Source organism: Grampus griseus (assembly GCF_964374135.1).
Source record: "Grampus griseus genome assembly, chromosome: 5".
Taxonomy (NCBI): Eukaryota; Metazoa; Chordata; class Mammalia; order Artiodactyla; family Delphinidae; genus Grampus; species Grampus griseus.
The window spans coordinates 70,187,618-70,194,849 of record NC_138998.1 but is presented as its reverse complement, the minus strand read 5'-3'; positions in this window follow the sequence as shown (position 1 = coordinate 70,194,849).

Below are 7,232 nucleotides of genomic sequence, written 5' to 3'. Positions count from 1 at the left end.
AAAAAAAAAAGAGAGAGATAAGGACATACTGTATAGCACAGGGAATTACAACCATTATCTTGTAATAACCTAAAATGGAGTATAATCTACAAAAACACTGAATCACTAGGCTGTACACCTGAAATTAATGTAATATTGTAAATCAACTATACTTGAATTAAAAAAAAAAAGAAAAGAAACCTGCCAAAGATTTCCAAAGCCTATGCTCTTTTTATTTTAAAATTTATTTTATTCTAGTAGAGTTGATTTACAATGTCGTGTTAGTTTCTGCTGTACAGCAAAGTGATTCAGTTATACATATATATATATATGCATTCTTTTTCATATTTTTTCCATTACGGTTTATCACAGGATATTGAATATAGTTCCCTGTGCCATATAGTAGGACTTTGTTGTTTATACATTCTATATATACTAGTTTGCATCTGCTAATCCCAAACTCCCAAGCCATCCCTCCTCCATCCCTCCTCCCCCTTGGCAACCACGTCTGTTCTCTATATCTTTGAGTCTGTTTCTGTTTCATAGATAAGTTTATTTGTGTCATATTTTAGATTCCACATACAAGGGATGTCATATGATATTTGTCTTTCTCTTTCTGACTTACTTCACTTAGTATGATAATCTCTAGGTCCATCCATGTTGCTGCAAATGGCATTATTTCATTCTTTTTCATGACTGAGTAGTATTCCATTGTATATATGTACCACATCTTCTTTATCCATTCATCTGTTGATTGTTTCCATGTCTTGGCTATTGTGAATAGTGATGCTATGAACATAAGAGTACGTGTATCTTTCTGAATTATAGTTTTGTCTGGATATACGCACAGGAGTAGGATTGCTGGATCATATGGTAATTCTATTTTTAGTTTTTTGAGGCTCCTCCATACTGTTTTCCAGAGTGGCTGCACCAATTTACATTCCCACCAACAGTGTAGGAGGGTTCCCTTTTCTCCACACCCTCTCCAGCATTTGTTATTTGTAAACTTTTTAATGACGGACATTCTGACCAGTGTGAGGTGGTACCTCATTATAGTTTTTTTTTTTTTTTTTCGGTATGCAGGCCTCTCACTGTTGTGGCCTCTCCCGCTGCGGAGCACAGGCTCCAGACGCGCAGGCTCAGCGGCCATGGCTCACGGGCCCAGCCGCTCCGCGGCATGTGGGATCCTCCCAAACCGGGACACGAACCCGTGTCCCCCGCATTGGCAGGCGGACTCTCAACCACTGCGCCACCAGGGAAGCCCTCATTGTAGTTTTGATTTGCATTTCTCTAATAATTAGCTATGTTGAGCATCTTCTCATGTGCCTGTTAGCCATCTGTATGTCTTCTTTGGAGAAATGTCTATTTAGGTCTTCTGTCCATTTTTCAATTGGGTTGTTTGGTTTTTTGTTATTGAGTTTTATGAACTGCTTGTATATTTTGGAAATTAAGCTCTTGTCAGTTACATCATTTGCAAGTCTTTTCTCCCAGTCCATACAAAGCCTATGCTCTTTGTGTTGAGTCAAGTCAGGCCTGACTCTGGAGGACCTTGAATAGCAGGTGGAGGTATCTCACAAACTGGGTGAGTCATTGGAGGCATTTGAGTAGGGACGTGCCTTGATCAGAGCCGGAGCTCAGACACCCACATCCCAGCTCCCACTCAGTGAGGGTTCCAGAGTAAGATGTTGCCCCTTTCTGGCCCTCACCTTCCTGCTTGTGAGCTGAGCGAACTCCCCTCTGGTTCTAAGATCATAGGAGGCTGTGTTGGTTTTCTAGGGCTGCCATAACAAATTACCATAAACAGGGTGGCTTCAGACAATAGACGTTTTTTCTCTCCCAGGTCCTGAGGCTGGAAGAGGAAAGCATCCTTCCTTGCCTCTTCCTATTTCCACAATCCTTGGCGTTCCTTGGCTTGTAGACATATCTTTCCAATCTCTATCTCCATCCTCTGATGGTGTTCACCCCCTGTGTCTTTTCTGTGTGTGCCCAAATTTGTGTCTTCTTATAAGGACATCATTACAGTAGGGCCCACTCTAATCACATATGACCTCGTCTTCACTTGATTACATCTACAAAGATCTTATTTCCAAATAACATCACATCCAGGTTAAGAGTGGAAGCTCTCTTTTTTTTTTTTTTTTTTGGAACCTCTGTTTTTGAGAGACACCATTCAACTCAAAGCAGAAGCCATGATAGGAAATTGAAGGGGTGAGAGAAGAAAATAGACAAGTTAGATGTCTATAAACTCTGAAGGTCACCCTGTGTCTGAAGCCCCCAGAGATGTTCTCACCATGACCTTGTTTGCCCTGAAGCCCCTCCTTTCATGCGCTGCTTGCTTGGAATATTTACCACCTGGACAAGAGCCAGGCAGAAATGCAAAGGCATAAGGAGGCAATCGAGAAGAACGATGAGCCTTGCAAGTGAGCCTTTCTCATCAGTGCCACCAGAGGCGAGGAAGGCCAAGTTTGTCCCCTCCAAAAGCAGAGGGCAGCGAAATTGCTATGCCTGCCTGGTTCCCTTTAAAACTGAAACCTTGTATCTTCACTTTTCCGTTTGTGCTAACAGTACTTAACTAATGATGACCGCATTTGCTAGATGGTTGGTTCATGGTGCCCTCAACCCTCACATGACAAAGAGGGTGCAATGTTGTCTTTTCCCTGGGTTATATGGTGAAGGAACCGCCCTGCTATTGACAGCCTGGGCACCTTTTCTGAGACCATCATTGTGCCCCTGTTATTTCAGAGACTGGGGTGAAACAAAGGGTAGCGTGAAGCAGAAGGGAACCCATTGAGGTAAGGAGTCTGTTAAGCACCTTAGTGATTATGTATTCCAACACCCACTTTGAAGTATGAACCTACTTGAGAACATCCTGATGCCTGGTTATTTAGCCTTTGCTTAAACACCTCCGGTGGCAGAGAGCTCACTCCCTTTCAAAGCTATCCATTCCATCTTTGAACCATTCCAATTGTAAGTAGGTGGAAACAGATGGCAGTGGCAACTCTGTAGCTTCGCCCTATTTGTTCTAGTTCTGCTTGCCTCATGTCTACTCAGAGCACTCTTCTCTCCTGTCCTAGGGTAGTCCTTCACATAAATAGAAATAGCCCATTATACCTTCTCCTGAGACTAGCCATACTTCCTCCACCTTTTCCTCATTCCCTCACCATGCAAGTGTACCTGCTAACATTATCAATGTATCTATTAACCTGTTAAAGTGACTTAGGGGAGGGCCCACAGTTAGACACAAAAAGTAAAATCCCAGTAGTCAGAAGACTTTCCCAGTGGATTAGGGTCTACCTGGTGGTATAGTTCGTGGCTCCACCAGCGACTTGAGCTATTTAACCTTGGATGAGTCCCTCTGTCAGGCTGATCACCACTAAAATACAAGCTCATAGGGGCAAGGAGTTTGTCCAATGCTGAATCCCCAGAGCCTAGAGATGAATGAATGAATGAATGAACAAGAGAAACCTGGCACTTTCCATCTGCAGATTTTAGAGTTGGTGATTCTTTTTCTTTTTTTTTTTGCGGTACGTGGGCCTCTCACTGTTGTGGCCTCTCCCGTTAAGGAGCACAGGCTCCGGACGCGCAGGCTCAGCGGCCATGGCTCACGGGCCCAGCCGCTCCGCGGCATGCAGGATCTTGCCTGACCGGGACACGAACCCGTGTCCCCTGCATCGGCAGGCGGGCTCTTAACCACTGCACCACCAGGGAAGCCCTAGAGTTGGTGATTATTCATTCTACTTGGAGCCTTCTTTACTTTGTATTACTTCACTGAACTTTACTGGGTCTCAATTTCTACAACTAAAAGTTCAGAAAAACAACAGTGCCCTTTCTCACCTGACTGTTGTGAGGGAAAAAAGAATGACAAAGTCATCTGTGAATAAAAGACCCCAGAAATTCCACATGTAACTACAAAGTTGGGAAAAAAATCCACAGGTTCAAATACAGTACACGTAGTATCTTGTAGCCTGCACACCAAAACAAGAGGTCATTTACACGTTTCGTTGCACACACAATGACTTGCACAAGCAGGAAATCGATGTTTGAAGTGACTCAAATTAATCATTTATAATAACCACAAAGGGTTGCTGAACTACTGAAACTTGATAATGTGTAAGAATCCACTCATTTTCAACAGGGATAAATTGAGAATCGCAGATAACCGAAGGGAGTTTCCCTACTGATTCAGTGACTCTGCGGAGACTGCCAGACTTCTATTTTCACAACTCTCAGCCTTATGCAAACTGCTTTAATGTCCTTGTGGAAGTAGTTGGTGTAGAGAATGGGAGAGAGGGAGGGGCAGGGTTGCAAGCTTGCCTGGGAACAATTTTTCTACCAGTGACACATTGTTGGCCAAGGGGTGAAAAGAAAACCAAAACAGAAACCCACCTACTCACCCCTCTCCATTCCCAGAGAGAGGTGGAGCCCAGAGGCAGAACAGTGCAGAGTTGGAGAGCAGAAAGCTACTCCCAAGGTTTGTTCCTGGGTGTGGGTTTGCGGGGTTTGGAACTACATTTGTTGAATCACAGTAAATCAAGTAGTATGCAACATCATGAACGAGGAACACTCCGTATTGCTATTTGGAAAATGGATACGAGGCTTCCAGTCTCAAAATCAATGCAATTTTCTCCAAGGGTCAGCTATTCAGAAAGTCTTGGCTTCAACAGAAAGTCTAAGCTATATGGGTATTCAGGAGGATCTGACCAGTCTTCCAGACAGAAACATTTCCACTGTCGTGACAAAGGGATGAGGGCAGTTTGGCTGGGTTGTGTTGTTCCCTGAAGTGTGTGGGTGGAATGGCTTCTGTAGTTAGAGGGCAGGGACCGGGCTGATTCATCTTTGCAACCCCCACACTCGGAAGCAGCAGCCAACACCTTCCCCACCCTTCACCACCACCGTCATCACTCTCTCCTCATCTCACTTGGTTTCTCTGAATCTGGATCCCATAATCATGTCTCATCAGCATCCTCAGGTCCCCTCCCTCCTTGCCCTTCTCACTGAACTAGCCTCATAATCCCACAACATGGACCAATTATACATCTGGATTCTCACCTGCATTGTCCACTTCTGGGGAAAAAGTTGTTCAGTTGTGAAAATGGGTACCCCACAAAATACCAGGCAATGAACCTGCAGCATTATCTCATTTGCTACCTCTGCCGGACAGGAATTATTATTATCCCCATGAACCACATAAGAAAACTGAGGCTCGGCTAGTTCTTTTTCAATGGTAGATTTGAGGAGCATCTTGGGGCGATAGAATTATTTTTATTTTTGACTTACTTATTGGTCAGCCAGGAATAGTTGCTGCTGTTTTAATTTTATAATGTCAGTGTCTTTTTGATGCCCCACCCATCTTGATTAAATTATCACTTTATTTGGTCAAGATTTTTTGGAGCCCATAAGAGGAATGACAATAGAAACCAAAAGTGTTTGTTTTCCTTAAATCTCTGAAGGTGACAAAATCTGGAAGAGGAAATGAGGGTGAAGTCCCAAGTTTCTGATTGAGCTCTAGGAATGAGGTGGCAGGTTTCTTTATATCGTCTATTATTATTTTTAATATCTTTATTAGAGTATAATTGCTTTACAATGGTGTGTCAGTTTCTGCTTTATAACAAAGTGAATCGGTTATACATATGTTCCCGTATCTCTTCCCTCTTGCATCTCCCTCCCTCCCACCCTCCCTATCCCACCCCTCTAGGTGGTCACAAAGCACTGAGTTGATCTCCCTGCGCTATGTGGCTGCTTCCCACTAGCTATCTATTTTACGTTTGGTATGTATATATGTCATATATTATTATTATTGTCACTAGAACATAAATTTCATTGAATCTTACTGTATGAGTTAGTTTTATCTTTAACCACTCAGCTCCAAGAGAATGCCAGAAACTGCTAATTCTCTTCCATGGGTCTTCTCCATATCTTACTTCTGGAAATGATGTTCAGGTTTTTTAAAGATACACTGTTTCTAAGTTGAGAAATGGGAGAAACCATGTTCTAATGTATTCCTTTACTGATCTGTGAGCACTGCCTTCCCAAAGCCTTGCCAGCTACTACATGGCTTGTCAGCAGCCCTTTGGGTATTTCCCAAAGTTCACTCCAATTCAGTAAGAGTCAGCAGTGAGGTGTAGCACACAACAGTCAGGGTCCCAGCTTTTCCTGACCCAAACTTGCTGTGACTGACTTTTAGCCAGTCCACTTCAGTATCTTCACTAGCAGGGAGTGGACTTCTCTTGCTACTCAGAGTGGCCTGTGGCCCAGACCAGCATCATCAGCATCTCCTGGAAGTACAGAGTGCCGGCCCCTCCAGACCTTATCAATCAGAATCTGCACGTTAACAAGATTCCCAGGGGGTTCACATGCACATCAAAGTTTGAGAACTGGATTCTGAAATATACACTAACAACCGTCATTCTCCCCTTGCCCCAGGAACGAATAAAATAGTGAGGAGACCTGGGTTTGATGCCTGACTCCGAATATATTTCATCTCTGACTTGGGCAAGTTGCTTCCTCTCCGGAGCATCACAACATTGAGGTGTTTCTCCTGATTAAGGAGACTGGAGCTTAAACGCCCAACACCCACACAACTCTGACCCGACTTTTCTAACGATAAAGTGAGAAACAAAATCCAGGCTGAAAAGAGTGGAGCGGGGTCACTGTTTTTCACTTCATTTTAATTTATAGGAAAATTTAAATACAATTCTAGGTGGAACTTTTAAACGTTTTTTAAAAAATTATTTGAAAACAAAAGCATTTAAGTCAGATCCATTTGGCTTTCCTCGCAACCTTGCCAAGCTCTTTCCATTCCCAACTACCATCAAGGCTGGGACTCTTCTCACCAGTTCACAGCTCCAGAAGAACAAGTATACAAAAAGCTGTTTAGTTGCCGGGCGTGACAGCAGCGAGGCCACACCTTAGAACACCGGCCGAAAACTAGCGCCAGGAAGCAACGCCACCTAGCGCTGCAGGAACACCCTTCACCCGGGTCTCCGCCTCCTTCTGACGAAAGTAGCCGGGAGGCGGGGCTAGTATCCCTAATATGAACGGCCACGTTTTCCACGTCTCCTAGTTCTACACCGGACGCTAAAGACCGACGCACAAGTTTGGAATGTACCATTCTTTTAATTTAATCAACTTATCAAAATTTGAGATATTCATAGGAAATATATTGAAAATTAAGTCCTCAGACCACTTTACATTTATTTCCCATCATAGTGGCAAATATGAGATATATAAGTGGTGATTTGAAACAATTATTG